Source organism: Anolis carolinensis, chromosome 1 (assembly GCF_035594765.1).
Source record: "Anolis carolinensis isolate JA03-04 chromosome 1, rAnoCar3.1.pri, whole genome shotgun sequence".
In the NCBI taxonomy this organism is placed as follows: domain Eukaryota; kingdom Metazoa; phylum Chordata; class Lepidosauria; order Squamata; family Dactyloidae; genus Anolis; species Anolis carolinensis.
The window spans coordinates 95,060,219-95,076,458 of NC_085841.1; positions in this window are offsets into that span (position 1 = coordinate 95,060,219).

Genomic DNA, 16,240 nt, shown 5'->3' on the forward strand with positions numbered 1-16,240 from the left:
TGGTAAACCAACTCCAGGACTGAATGAGAGTTAGCCATAGTGCTGAAACCCATCTCCCAAATAGTTCTGGCTCTTGAATACCTCTTTTAAAGTCTGGGCGAAAACCTGGAAAGCATTTATCAGTCTGTTGATAGGGGAAGTGCTAACTGCCACTAAAAAAACCCATGTTCCTCTGGAAGCCCCAAATCAATGAAGCATGGCAATATTTCCCCCCCCCCCCCGTCAAATATTCTTCCTGCATTACAATGAAAGAACTCATTCTAAAACATAGGAATCTTTTCATCTGAGAATTCATGTGGTGTTCAATGTTATAATAAGGACCTTAATGCCAGAAAACACATTTTCATTCAGAAAAGGTCTATTTGCCCCTCCGAGTTTCCCTACCCTGATTCCAAAGCTCTTCTTCTTAAGATGCTCGTGTTTTAGGTTCCTCCATTCCACGCAAACTTTCATCATAGTTCATAATTCCTCATTTCCTGCTTTGTTTCAGTTAGATTCCAAATAGTAAAAGTATTCCTCCCCGTTTGATCATTTCTAAACATCACTAAAGATGTTGAAATGTATGTGTGCACAAACAAGGACAATGCACAGGTATGTCGTAGCACTGCATATATGAGCTGACATCATGAGGTGTGATAGCTAACTCCAACTTGCACTGTTGTGACCCACTTTTTTGGTCACCATGAAGGTCAGAATTCTTTATGGACCATACAACAACCCAAATCTGCATGCCGCCCCCAAATGTAGCAATTTCTGTGTTGTCCGAGAACGGGAATCAACAGAGATACATCCATCTGTTTCCTTGTTATTGGCCATTCTTCCAAAAGACATCATTTACAGAGTACTGCAGACTCATGGAGGTACCTATGGATATATGTTGCAGCATATCCAATGATGGGAAAATAGCTGGATGTCTCTCCATAAATTTACTCCACTCTCCTACAACACAGAAAATGATATTTTGTAGGGCTGAATCACTTTAAAGCTGGGTAGGACCAGGAGATGTAGCTATGGTGATGTCGCTATATGCCATATGTAGGATGCCGAACTATGATCACGATTCTCTAACAGCTATGTAACAGCCTTCTCAAACTGCCTTGATAAAAGCCTTGTATACAGTAATCAAGTAATTATAAAATATACTTCTGCCCATTAAAATAAATCCAGGTACATTTTTATAACTATTGTAACTGCATACAGTATTTGAGATGTCATAAATGAAGGCCGCCTTTGCCTTGTTCTGCTTTGATTGCCTAGTATTTGGTCCGGATTTCATTGTGGTTTTGTGATATTGAATATCAAAGATCAATTTCTTGTTGATTTAGTAGTGAATCAAGATACCTCAGATGCACCAATCTGATCCTTGAAGTGCCCTCTTGTCACAAGAAGCATTAATGCACACAGAGTGTCTGTGAGCAGAGAACAGACAAGGTCAGGATGAAAGGCAAACCGAGAATACTTAGTTAATAAAACATTCATTGGCTCTCCCATTGCCTATCATCCAGGATGTACTTATTGATAGAAAGCTAAGTATTAAATTCTCAGTATGTGTTGCAATGGAATCACTAATTCCATTAATAATAAATTGTATGCTTTATAAACCTCAGTATACTCATAAGGACTGGATTATCAAGTTCTTTTTAGAACAGTTTACTTTCTGGTAAGCATGATAATCGCACAGAAAGAATGACACTGCTCTTCCTTTAAGACAAATTAGTGTAATAATTGATTGTCTCTTTTCACAACAATCCTTTTATCTAACTCTTTATCCCGCTGATTTTTAACTGCATTGCCTGGTTTCGTGTCTGCATCAGCCCACTATATGCTGCAACTCTGTGCCACAAAAAAAAACACCTTCTTAATTTTATTTTGGGAGTACATGCCTTCGAAGAGGAGAAATCCTATCTGATTCTGAAAGTATCTGCCGTTTCACATGCAGAGGTACAGTTTTTAAAAGAAATAGTCAAGGAGGGAGGGAGCTGGGGAAAAATGCAGCAGCAAGGTTTCTTTATATTCTACTAGCTGTGCCCGGCCACGCGTTGCTGTGGCGAAGTATGGTGCTATGGGAAATAAAGTATTGAGGAATTGGTGGTAATTAAGGTCAAGGGTAAAGGTTTTCCCCAGACATTAAGTCCAGTCGTGTCCGACTCTGGAGGTTGGTGCTTATCTCCATTTCTAAGCCGAAGAGCCGGCGTTGTCCGTAGACTCCTCCAAGGTCATGTGGGATGACTACATGGAGCGGCGTTACCTTCCCGCCGGAGCAGTACCTATTGATGCACTCACATTTGCATGTTTTCGAACTTCTGGGTTGGCAGAAGCTGGAGCTAACAGTGGGGGCTCTCTCCGCTCCCCCAATTCAAACCTGTGGCCTTTCAGTCCAGAAGTTCAGCAGCTCAGTGCTTTAACACGCTGCGCCATCAGGGATATTATTTTGTAAAGGTTGTGAATATACAATATTTCTGATTGGTTTTTTTGTTTGTTGGAGGCAAGTATGAATGCTGCAATTAGGAAAAATGATTAGGATGTAATGGCCTTGCAGCTTTAAAGCCTGGCTGTTTCCTCCCTGAGTGAATTTTTTGTTGGGAGGTGTTAGCTCGCCCTGATTGTTTCCTGTCTGGAATTCCCTTGTTTTCAGAGTGGTGTTGTTTGCGATATTTTATGTGCTTCTACTGTCTGTGGCCCTGAGAAAACAGAGGATTTGCCAGACTTTGATGATGGGAATACTTTGTTGGGAGGTGTTAGCTGGCCCTGATTGTTTCCTGTCTGGAATACCCTTGTTTTCAGAGTGATGTTGTTTGCGATATTTTATGTGCTTCTACTGTCTGTGGCCCTGAGAAAACAGGATTTGCCAGACTTTGATGATGGGAATACTTTGTTGGGAGGTGTTAGCTGGCCCTGATTGTTTCCTGTGTGGAATTCCCCTGTTTATTTACTGTCCTGGTTTTAGAGATTATATTGTTCTGCATTATTCTATCCCAGTAATTATTTCATATTAAAGAAGAATCTCACTTATCCAACATTCGCTTATACAATGTTCTGGATTATCCAACGCTCCTTCCTTGGAGGCTTTTAAGCAGAGGCTGGATGGCCATCTGTCGGGGGTGCTTTGAATGCGATTTCCTGCTTCTTAGCAGGGGGTTGGACTAGATGGCCCATGTGGTCTCTTCCAACTCTACTATTCTATGATTCTATGATTCTATGAACGCAGTCTGCCTTTTCATAATCAATGCTTTTGTAGTCAGTGTTTTAAATTCATTGTGATATTTTATTGGTAAATTTGTAAATACAGTACAGTAGAGTCTCACTTATCCAACATAAACGGGCCGGCAGAACGTTGGATAAGCGAATATGTTGGATAATGAGGAATTAAGAATAACCCTATTAAACATCAAATTAAGTTATGATTTTACAAATTAAGCACCAAAACATCATGTTAGACAACAAATTTGTCAGAAAAAGTAGTTCAGTACACAGTAATGCTATATAGTAATTACTGTATTTATGAATTTAGCACCAAAATATCACGATATATTGAAAGCAAAAATGTGTTGGATAATCCAGAACGTTGGATAAGCGAGTGTTAGATAAGTGAGACTCTACTGTAAATACTACATAGCATTACTGCGTATGGAACTACTTTTTCTGTCAAATTTGTTGTATAATATGATGTTTTGGTGCTTAATTTGTATAACGATGACCTAATTTGATGTTTAATTGGCTTTTCCTGAATCCCTTCTTATTATCCAACATATTCACTTATCCTGCCGGCCTGTTTACGTTGGATAAGTGAGACTCTACTGTATATTTCTAATCTTATATTATCTGCTCAGAACTGGATTATCTGAGGCCCCTTCTTCACAGCTGTATAAAATGCACACTGAAGTGGATTATATAGTAGTGTGGAGTCAAGATAATCCAGTGCAAAGCAGATAATATAAGATTATAAATGGGTTATATAGCTGTGTGGAAGGGCCTTGGGTCTACACTGTCATATAATCCAGTGCAAATTAGATAATCTGTGGAAGAAGTCTAAGTGAGGCCTAAATCTGCCTGTCCCCTAACTGAAACCTGGCTGTCCCTTGGTTGCTAGGCAACCAAGTGGGCAGAGATTAGCCCTCTAAACTGGCAGCAATTGGATAAAAAAAATTATTGCTCTCCCTCTAATTAGGACTTTATTTTCTTTTCTTTTTGTTGTATCAACCTTGAGGCGTGGATGATGGGTTGTGTTGTCAAATTTTGAGGTTGGGGGGCCTGTACTTTTGTTGTTTTGTGAATTGCCGTGATGCCATCACTCTTTTATATATATAGACTGTCATCCTTTTCATGTTATGAAAATTTATATGATTATTTATACCCCACCACTTTCTCCCATAGGGATTTGGGGCAGCTTACAAAATAGCACATGATGGTGCCATAGCAACACATAAAATACAGTACATCCATATTTAAAATCAATAATATCAATTTACATAAAACCACATACATAAAAATTAACAAGATGGAGCTTGGAACAATATTTTTGGAGAAATGCTGCTTTCTGGCCACCAGAGGGCGCTCTAACTTTAAATTGAGAGCGTTTTCCCCACTTGGTCAATTGCAGCAAAACTTGGTGAAAAATCGTATGGCACCCCAAAATGAACACTGCATTTAAAGAAAGATAACAAAAGGTCATAGCCTAAAACCTTTGCTATTTTTAAGAGGCTTTACAACGATTGCTTTCCTAATGCCTGAAGACATTATCTCTGCAATTTGCAATTGGACTACTTGAAAGTATATAGATGACATCCGATATAAACACACGCACCATGAATAGTGAAGGGTTTTCTACTGTCATTCAAGGTGCCTTGTTTTGATTTTGATGATTGATTATGATAGTTCATATAGCGCCATCGATGTACGTCAATCATTTCATCCCCTTTCTTTCATCCTTCATAGGTCAATGCTGATTGCAAAACCATTGCTAATTCCGTTTAAATGATGTTTCATTGTTTTGCTGCAAGAGGATTGCTTCTATTCTTTAAAAACAAAGGCTCTAGCTCATTTTAGTGGGATTAGTGGGCATTTGTGGGGAATGGAATTGAGCAATGTCAGAACATCCTTATTGAGCAAGGGGCTGTGGTGACATTACGATGCAGCGGGGCCAGCAAAGTGGCCATTACACATCAGGACCAATGCACAACGGGACTGAAGCAGAATGGGATTCAATGCTTATGAGGATACTTTTCTCACAGCCCTAAATGGGTCTTTGCAATCCACTAATGGGGTTCCTTAGCTCCTCTTCTATGTATGTAGGTGTAAAGTTATGCAACACAGACTGCATTAGAAAACTCCAGCCATGGTTGTTGTTTCATGGTGGATGCTATTTTGACTTCTCCAATCTTTCCAACCACTTCCTAGGGCAAAGAAAAGAGGAGAGGAGAAACTGTTTGGTCCATTTGTGTGTTCAAGAAATCATAATAAAACTAAATAAGAATCTGATTCAAATAGGGTGAGGTTTAGATCAGAGCTGCTCAAAGTGGTGGTGCCACTGGTGCCAGTCCATGAACCATTGGCTGCAAATCTGCAGAAAGGAAAGAAAGAAATTGTCATAAGCAATAGACTGAATTATGGTATTGGTCCCTGGCACATTAGGAAATCCCCCACATCATCCTGAGAAGTGCTATGCGGATGATCTAAGACTGTCTTCCTTCATTAATGTCACTTCTGCTAAAATAGCAGCATCCAGCAGGGCTCAGGTTACAACCTGGAGAGAAAATCTCTACCAGCAAAGCCAGATGATGACCGAGTTTCCCTTAACCCCATTTATCCCAAAATCCTTGTATCTACTATGCCTTTTCTGGAATAAAATAATTAATTTGTCCATTGCTTTATTCATCACCTACCATTCTTCCAGGCTGCAATTCAAAACAGCTTACAAAAAACAGAGAAAACAATAAAACATAGGCCCATGTTATCCACTGAAGAGGAGCCTCTGTTGGCACAATGGGTTAAATCCTTGGTCCAGCAGGACTGCTGACCAAAAGGTCGGCAGTTCAGATTTAGGGAGCGGCGTGACCTCCCCTCTGTCAGCTCCAGCTCCCCATGGGGGGACAGGAGAGAAGCCTCCCACAGGATGGTAAAACACCAAACACCTGGGCATCCCCTGGGCAACGTCCTTGCAGACGGCCAATTCTCTCACACCAGAAGCGACTTGCAGTTTCTCAAGTAATTTCTGACACACAAAAAATCCACTGGGGGTTGGTTTAAGGATGCCCTTCTTACTCCATGGGCACCAAAATTCATAGATGCTGAAGTCATTATATACATTGCTGTAGTAAAATTGTGCCTCTTGCATAAAATAGCAGAATCACAGTTTGTTTTTTGGATTAAAAAAACATTTTAACTGTGACTAGTTGAATCTGGATACTGAAAGCTAAATGTATAATTTAAAAGACACACAAATTTAAGATTAAAACACCATTAAATGAATTAAAACTAATTAAAATCTTACTTTTAAAACAGATTAAAAGCAGTACAGCATAATAAAAGCCCCCTCCCTTTTTTTCTTTGTGAGTAAAACCATTTCCCAAAAACTTTCTGACAAAGAAAGGTCTTAACCTGTCACTCATCCATCACTTTATTTAATCAGAGTTTCTTACTATTGTAAGAGTTTTTCTGTGTCAGGAGCAACTTGAGAAACTGCAAGTCGCTTTTGGTGTGAGAGTATTGGCTGTCTGCAAGGACGTTGCCCAGGGGACGTCCAGATGTTTTTGATGTTTTACTATCCTTGTGGGAGGCTTCTCTCATGTCCCCACTTGGGGAGCTGGAGCTGACAGAGGGAGCTCATCCGTGCTCTCCCTGGATTCAAACCAGCAACCTTCAGGCCAGCAACCCAACGTTCAAGTCAGTAGTCCTGCTGGCACAAGGGTTTAACCCACTGCACCACCGAAGGCTCCGGTACTGTAAAACTGAATGTGTAAGAATGTTTTGGGTTCATGAAGTGGTGAGACTGCTTGAGGTTTTAGACTGAACTTTCATGATTTATCCAAGAATCCTATCCCTCCTCCAGAAGTTCAGCCACTTAGACAACCCCCTAGCTGTTTGGACTCGACCTTGGAATGGATACCCAGTCCCACTGCCATGGAAGCTGCTGGTAAGGAATGAGACAAAAGAAGCAGCAGCTTTTAGGCAACATTTGAGCAATAGGTGAAGGATTTCAGAGCAAAGAATGTTGACACCTGCTAATAACTAGAGATAAATACCACTTAAAGGCCCAGCTAATGGGACAGGGTGAAAAGTTGGCAACCTTACAAGCACTCAAGTGTAGATAAACCGCTTAGCTGGCGGAGAAAACGACTCCATTGCTGTTGGCTCAAAGCTTTAGCTCATCAGACCGTGACATGTGCCAGTTTAAAGATTCTGAATCCGGCTGGTCATTCTTGCCTCCCTAGTTAATAAATTAGACAAGGATGCTAACATCACAGTTAAGGCATGCATAGCTTCCTGCATTTTGCCTCCTTTTGATGCAAACAACCCAAAGGAAATAGCATTGAAATACATTTAAAACAATGGTTCTTAACTTTCGTTTCACCACTGATCTCTCTGGAGAATCTGATTAAATCTATTAACTCCCATGCCTAATAAAATACACTCAACCACAATTTACAAAGTAACAGGAAATTAATTCAAATGTGGTGTGGTGGGAGGAGTCATTTCTTGCATTGCTTCACAGACCTCCCTGAAAGCCATCCATATAGACCAATGGTTCTCAGCTATCGGGTCCCCAGGTGTTTTGGCTTTCAACTCCCAGAAATCCCAGCCAGTTTATCAGCTGTTAGGATTTCTGGGAGTTGAAGGCCAAAACATCTGGGGACACACAGGTCGAGAACCACTGATGTAGACCCTCAACAGGTTAAGACTCCCTGTTGTAAATTGTCTCTTGTGAAAAGACACAAAGCAGTCCTGGCACAGTCCTCTCCGACCCCTGTCATCTCATTTTTGCATTTTCCAAGACTTCATAGATGAAAGCCAGGGAATGTATGGCCAAACAGTAAAAATATGTGGCCCTCAAAGATCCCGCAAGGAGCCAAAACTGACCCTAAAGTCCCACTATTGATTTAGGAGACACAAGCCATTCCTGCTCTGCTGTAATTTTGGCTGACTTTATTATTTAAGATTTTTAATTTAGAACAATGCTATTCAAGACAGTGGTCCATGAACTGATGTTTCCACAAAAGACTTGTTCAATTTGTAGCCAATGGACACAAATATAGTGCTATTCCCTGGCGAACTGGAGAAAATCCCTGCTTATCCCCCACATCAGATATCTTAAGAGTGGGTAGCAGGAATTAAATGAAAGGATCTTGTTTTATTGAGGAGTGGGATTGCTTACTTTTATTTGTATTACTATTGATTTTTTAAAAATTGTATTTTATAAGCTGCCTTGAAGAAAATGTTACATCTTGAGAGGCAGTTAATAAATCCCATCTATTAAACCAGTAAAGGCAACACAAGGTAGTTTTGTGGCAAAGACCCAAGGGACAAATCTGAAAGGGGCTGCTGCCTAGTCCTAACTTTCTAATTGCAGAAATGCTAGTAAATGGAACCTGGATTCTTTTCAAGTAAAGCCACAGAAAACAGAAGCATTATCCCCTCCTTCTCTCGGGAGGCTTGGTTCAAGGAGAAAGTGTCACTAAAGGACACTTACTTTGCTGGTGCCTGTGTAAAAAGATCTCTTATTTGCCAAAGAGCAGAAACTGCTTAGCCAAGTAAATCTGTGTTTTTTCCAGCATCAGATCACTTTCATTTCTCCTTGCATTCATGTCACCGTGGCTTCTGATGAAGTCCTACTTCCTGGGATTGGAGGAGAGGTTGGAATAGGAGACAGAAACTATGAAAATAAAGAGAGGACAATGAAAGTGAGTGGTCAGAGAAATGTTTTATTGCAAGCCAATGATACAGAGACATAAAGAAACCCAGGTGTGATACATACTGCAAGAAATTTCTTTTTTGAGGAGCGACTTGAGAAACTGCAAGTCGCTTCTGGTGTGAGAGAATTGGCCAACTACAAGGGCGTTGCCCAGGAGATGCCCAGATGTTTTACCATCCTGTGGGAGGCTTCTCTCATGTCCCCACATGGGAAGCTGGAGCTGAAGATGGGAGCTCACCCTGCTCCCCGGATTCAAACCGCCAACCTTTCAGTCTGCAGCCCTGCCGGTACAAGGGTTTAATCCACTGCGCCACCGCGTCAGCACACACCTTGACATGTCTGGTAAGTGTACCTTCTTCCAATAGTGGCAGATTTCTCCTCGCCAAATCTATTTGAGAAATAGAAGCTTCCTCCAAAGCTAGACATGAATATGACCTCCATTTTAAATATCAAAATACAAGTGAAGTCTGCACAATGATCAGATACAGAGATAAAATTTTACACCCAACATGTTTCCAATCTAGTTATGAATATTTATCTGCTCACTCTGCCATTGGTTGGCATTTCTAAATCCAGGATATTATATAAGGGGTGGTGGTGAATTTACTCTAAACATTGCCAAAATGCATCCAGAACCTTGGATAGTTCCTTTAAAATTTTGATTAATTTCCGCATGGATTCTCCATCTCATCAACCATGGGAGTCATGATCCACCGCTTTGGAAGAACTGTGTTCAAGTGTTCTCTAGACGATTTGAATTTTTTCTTTTACTTATGCAAGGCTTATCTGACCAGGTTGTTTCATTTCACATTTGTACTCCTGCAACCTTCAGAATTCTTCAAATCTGCTGATACCTCATTCTTGTATGAGGAGTGGTATTGTTTTCTTCACATAAGAATGTGTTGTATCCATTGGTTTTACTTTATATTAAGACTGGGCCGTATCCCTAGGCTTTTTAAAATCATATTAAACTCTACATTTATCAGAAAAAGAATTGTACGGATTAAATAACTCCCATATCAACTAGTCATGTCTCCATCCTGTATAATAATAATATAATAATAACTTTCTTTTTCTACCCCGCCTCCGTCTCCTCGAACGGACCCAGGGCGGCTTACATATGGCAAAAGGTGCCTAAAACAGCACTTGAAATAAACCCACAGTACAATACAAAATAAAACCACTAGTATATAATACAACAATTTGAACTCAGAATGGCACCCAATTATAGTGTCATCTATCGTAAAAACATGGCCAACTGTAAACAAGAAGAAAGGAAAGGGATAATGCAAGTTGTAGCTAAGGAGCAAGGGAATGAGAAGAAAGTGCTGTACAACCAAGTTCTCTCCCCTCCTCTTTCTCTCTATTTATTTTTGCCTTAGATCTCTTTTCTTTAAAAGCCATTCACATCCCACCAAACCTTTGTACTAATGTTCACTAAGAGCAGAAGCAAACCCTTTTCTTTTCATAAAGGAGGATCTTCTTATCAGTGCCTCAGGCTGGGACTGGCCTAGTCTACTTCCAGCTAGATCTAGCTTTCCCAATGCAAGCTGAAAGGAAGAACCAAACCAGAGCTGACATAATAAGTGCAGAATGATCTATCGGATGCATCGTCTCTTGCACCTTCTATTGTGCCTGCAAAGGATATACTTTAATGCTTCTGACAGGGCATGTCTGCAGCGGCCCAGCAATTTATGCATCTATAGGTTTTTGAATGGGTACTTTGTGTAACCTATTAGCTCCTGATCCAGAAACTGCCAAAGTAATTAGAAGGTTGGCTTTAGATTTCTGGCATTGGCTTTGGTGGCCCCTTTATAATTTGTGCCCAAAAATGGTTCTTAGATGACAGCAGCTCAGATGAATGGTCATAATAATTAAAACTTGCAATAGGTTTTTCTTAAAGGGAAAAAAAGTAAAGGTTTTCCCCTGAGATTAAGTCTGACGTGTCCGACTCGGGGTTGGTGCTCACCTCTATTTCTAAGCCAAAGAGCCGGTGTTGTCCATAAACACTTCCAAGGTCATGTGGCCAGCATGAATACATGGAGCGCCGTTACCTTCTTGCCAGAGCAGTACCTATTGATCTACTCACATATTGCATGTTTTCAAATTGCTACATTGGCAGAAGCTGGGGCTTACAGCGGGACCTCACCCTGCTCCCCAGATTCAAACCATCAACCTTTCAGTCAGCAAGCTCAGCAGCTCCGCGGTTTAGCCCCCTGCGCCACTGCCTCCCTTTTCTTAGGACTGACATATGTAGGAAATGACTTTATTGCATCCTGCCACCACCACAACATATGTCAAATGAAAGGCTAAGAGGGTTTATTCTTGTTTTTACACCATATAGCAGTTATCAAAGTCTTTTAATATATGCTAGATCTCTACCAGTGATTTTTCCAAATATATTATCAGGTACTGGGAACTGCAGTGCCTGCTGTTCCAGAGAAGAAAGTGGCAACTGACAAATGATGAAGGAGAGAAGGATGAAGCTGCTAAGCCAGGCAGTAAGAGGCCCACGTGATCCCAAGATGGTCCCTCCTGAATTTTGCATTCTGTAATTGACATCCTGTTAGTGAAACATGCAGATGTAAGTACACTTGTCTGTCCATCTGTCTATCTATTTATCTACCTAGCTATGTATATTTTGCTATTGTGGAAGTTGGTAATGTCTTATACTCACCATGAGGATCATGAGGACCCTAGCGGATATCAGTGGATGATGTATTCATTTTATGCCTGGCCTCAGGAACATAGGCAGATGTTTCTCTGACTCACCCTTTCCCTCTCCAACAGCAGTGGGAATTGCAGTGCCATTGAGCTACAGTAGCTAAATGATAAGTCAAAGAGAATATTGAGAAGAGCGACGTGGTAGATATAGAACTATTGTGCTAACTATGTCATACAGGATCTCAGCCTATGTCTCTACAGATCTCAAGGTTGGATAGCCACAGACCTTTGTCACAGACTTAGGTTTTTATTTTCCTCATTTGCCTCACCTCTCTACTTTATACTTGCCTCCCACCACCTTCCTTTGTCTCACCTAGCTCCCTGTTACACCTCATTAGCTTCCACATTGTATTCTTGTCAGACTCACTCTACTTGACATTCTGCATCCTATAAATAGGATGTTGTATCTCAATTCTCATGTTAACGGCCTCGGAAATTCAGTACAGCTGAGCTGAAATTAGGACAGAAAGACCGTTGCCTTCCTTCCAACTTTGACCAGTTGGGAGACCTAAATAGCCATGGAAATGTTTGCGTCAGGGAAGAGGGAATACATTGCTCTGCCAAGAAAACAGAGCTGGCAGGCAATTAAAACACAGCAAATGTGGGAAGACAGGAACTCTCAGCCTGATTGTCTTGGCAACCGGCTTTAGCAGCTTTTCGTCTCCTCACCTCATTTCAAAGTGGGGACAACATGAGTGACGGTTTCCTTTCTTTCTTGCTGCCTGGAATTTCATACCAAGGAGAAAGAAAAAGTGCTATACTACACACACACACACACACACACATTGAAGTATCTTCAGAAAAATCTTCAAAATGACATAAGAAAAGCAGAAATATGGACCAAGCCAAAATATCTAGGTGAGAGAGGGAGAATCACAAAGACCCTTCCTTGGTGAAGAAAAAGCTTGCCTGCAAAAACGTAGTGTAGTGCTTGTTATACTTTGTCTATGGATGAACTTTTTGTGTGTGTAGCCCCCCACCAACCCCCCAGATGAGAGGGTATCAACACTGGCAGGCAGATTGTTATTACTTCTGACTACATGCAAATATGCATTGAAACCATCACTGTCATGTATCTAAAGCAGTGATTCCCAAATTCTACTCCTCCAAGTGTTTTGGCCACTGCTTTGGCTGCTTTGGCCAATGGTTAGGGATCTTGGAAGCTGAAATTCAAAACTCCAGCTGCTTTGGCCAATGGTTAGGGATCTTGGAAGCTGAAATTCAAAACTCCTGGAAGATCTGACCTAAAGCAAGAGTAAAAAAATATTTAGTACACTTCTGACTGATTAATCCAGAGAGGTCTCTACTTAGGAGTCTTTCTGGACCAATTCCACCTGATCATTTAAGGCAGGCAGGGGCAAACTTGGGCCCTCCAGGTGTTTTGAACTTCAACTCCCACAATTCTTAACAGCCGGTAAGCTGGCTGGGATTTCTGGGAGTTGAAGTCCAAAACACCTGGAGGGCCCAAGTTTGCCCCTGCCCGATTTAAAGGGACCCAGCCACCCCAATGTATTCTGATGGGTGACTCGAGTCACAATCAGTCTGCACTGTTCTGTGTCCTCCATGATGTACCATAAATGCCTTTTGAGACAACAAGGGTCCTTTTATATTTCATTTATAATATTTCTTTAGTGTCCCATAACTAAATTTCTCTAGGTGGCAGATGTTAAAAATATAGTGGTTATTTCCATTGTTTATAAACAATATTAGTAATAAAAATACCACCACAATATATCACGGAGTGTTTTTAACCCTGTACAAAGGTTGTTAAATCTGTTCTGTCTTGTCACCCTCTGAAAAATGCAGATTGGAGAATGCATGGTTCATTTTGGTCTCAGAATAACTCTGAAAACTATGTTAAAATAACAGCTGGTTTCAATAACATAATGGTGGCTGTATTTACAAAAAACTGCCTAATAGTTATACATGTGGTGTACTTATACGAGCAGTATCACATACAAGGAAGCAACTCATAAACTTTAATGATGCGTATTTAACTGTAAATAGGTTATTTTTACAATATGATCTTTTTCATTTTAAAATACATAATTTAAAGAACTATTCTGGTTTTGGAATATTGGGCAGATAGGTTGCTTTCATCCTTTAGAAATTGATGGCAACCTCATGTGCAAAATTCCTCATGTTTCTTGGCTGCATGCTATGACTCAGTAGGGGCCCTGACTCTTTCTAGATAACATAAAGATAATCTTCCCATTCTACTTCCCACTCAAATCAAATAAATCAGAAATACTTACCTATGACTCACTGTTGAGGCCTTCAAAGAAATGTGCTGAAGAGTGTAGTTCTAACCCTGAAAGGGCAATCGATTTGCCGATGGTGTTGCAACCACAGAAACAGCTTTGACCTTGCTGGCTGAGATCATCTTCCCAGTGGCCTGTTATTCACCCATTCCTTTGGGTGTTTCTATTGTTACATGCCATTTTATTCCATTTCAGTTTGGCTCCTCAAAGATCTTAGCTGATCTGTATGCTCTCATCCTGAAACTGTCAATTCAGGGTTGCTTCTTTTCTTTTTAAATTAAAAGCAACAGGCATTAATGTTTAATATGAACATTATCTTTTTAAAATCTGTCACTAAGATCCCGTGGAGACTACTGGCTCCAATATCAGTGCGATTTTAATCTGAATGTTAAAGGAACTATCCAATGTGCCGAACCCTGTCCTTCAAACTGGTTGAACACCTTGGATAGTGCATTTAAAATCTGCCCTGAATCCCAGATTGAATTTACTGCTTTATAGAGATCAGAGTCATCAGCCCTCGCTCATACAATCTATTCTAGAAGAATATCAGCTTCCTCCACATACACAAAACTCAGCATAGTCTGTTGAGAAAGCATGCAAAATATATCACTTTTAGGCTGCAATCTTATGTATACTGGAGAGTTCTTTCAATGTTATCTGCCCAAGAAAGGGGCAGTTAGTTTCATACAGGACAAGGACAGCCTGGATCTCAAGGGAATTTAAATTTCTGTTACTAATGGAGTAGATATTTTATTTATTTTTATTACCTCTCTTTTATTGTCTCCACAGGAGCCCCCAGTGGCGCATTGGGTTAAACCCTTGTGCTGGCAGAACTGCTGACTGACAAGTCAGTAGTTTGAATCTGGGGAGTGGGGTGAGCTCCCTCTGTCAGCTCTAGCTGCTCATGCAGGGACATGAGAGAAGCCTCCCAAAAGGATGGTATACATCAAACATCCGGGCATCCCCTGGGCAATGTCCTTGCAGACGGCCATTTCTCTCACACCAGAAGCGACTTGCAGTTTCTCAAGTTGCTCCTGACATGGAAAAAAAAGTCTCCCCATGGACCAAGAAGGGGAGTGGCCCCTGCCTACATTGAGATCCCTCTAGGCCAGACCTGCACAACTTGGCAGTAATAAGTGGCCAAAATTAAATAGGTGAAACATTTTGGGGCTGCAGATAGGTTTTTAGCAAGTACACCTTCCAAGTAAAGGTATAGTTAATGATTAATTAAGATAGTTGTTGTTTGCCTTCAAGTTGTTTCTAAAGGCAACCCTAAAGCAACGCTATCACTGGACTCCAGATCTAGGATCTGGCTTCTCTCTTTTTCTCTCTGTTGAGGTCTGGAGTCCAGGGCTTCCAGCTGGCTTCCCTCTCTTTCCTTCTCTTTCTGGAGGCATAGTGGTGAGGGGACGGGAGATGGGAGGAAGAAGCCCTGTGCCAGGAGCAGTGGACACCCGCGGTCACTCTCTTCTCCTAGCATACAGCGATTCCTCCCGTCTTCCCATCCCCTCTCTCCAGACAGAGAGAGAGAGAGAGAGAAAGAGAGAGAGAGAGAGAGAGAGAGAGAGAGAGAGAGAGAGAGAGAGACTAGATATAGATCCAGAGTCCAGGCCCCCCAGTTGACTACCGACTCCCTCTCTCTTTCTGGAGGTGCAGTGGCAGGAGGGTGGGGAGATGGGAGGAAGCTCTGTGAGCCAGGATCCTGGAGCCGAGGGTGGTGGCAATGCTGTGCTTTTCTTCTCTTTCTTTGTCTGGGCCACATTTGCACCCCAGGCTGCATGTTGTGCAGGCTTGCTCTAGGCCATCTTAACTAATAACAGAAATAACATCTCAGACAAAATGTAGGCCTGTAACTCAAATATTGTCACTTTTCTCCTCCTGTATGATTTTTGAATGCCGAAAAGCCATTGAAGCTTTGAAAGCTTTCATGATGTAGTTTGTGTGTTTCTGTTGGCCAGTGAAGATATTACTTTTGTGAATTTTTTTTGTATTTTGATTGCATAGTCAGCACAGCTACCATTGAATATATTTACATCAAGTGACAGTTTTTTATTTTGTCTAACCTCTTTACTACAAAAATAGCACCTTCAACGTTTTATCCTGTGTCTTTCAAGTGATAACAATACCAATTACATCCATTTTAGTTCCAAGTTGTAACATAACAATATGTGGAAAAATCAAATGGAAGTGCATGGATACTTCTGCAAAGAACTAGATCAGTGATTCTCAACCTGAGGTTCCCAGATATTTTTGGCCTACAACTCCCAGAAATCCCAGCCAGTTTACCAGCTGTTAGGGACCCCAGGTTGAGAACCACTGAATTAGATGTTCTTTATGAACCTAGCTG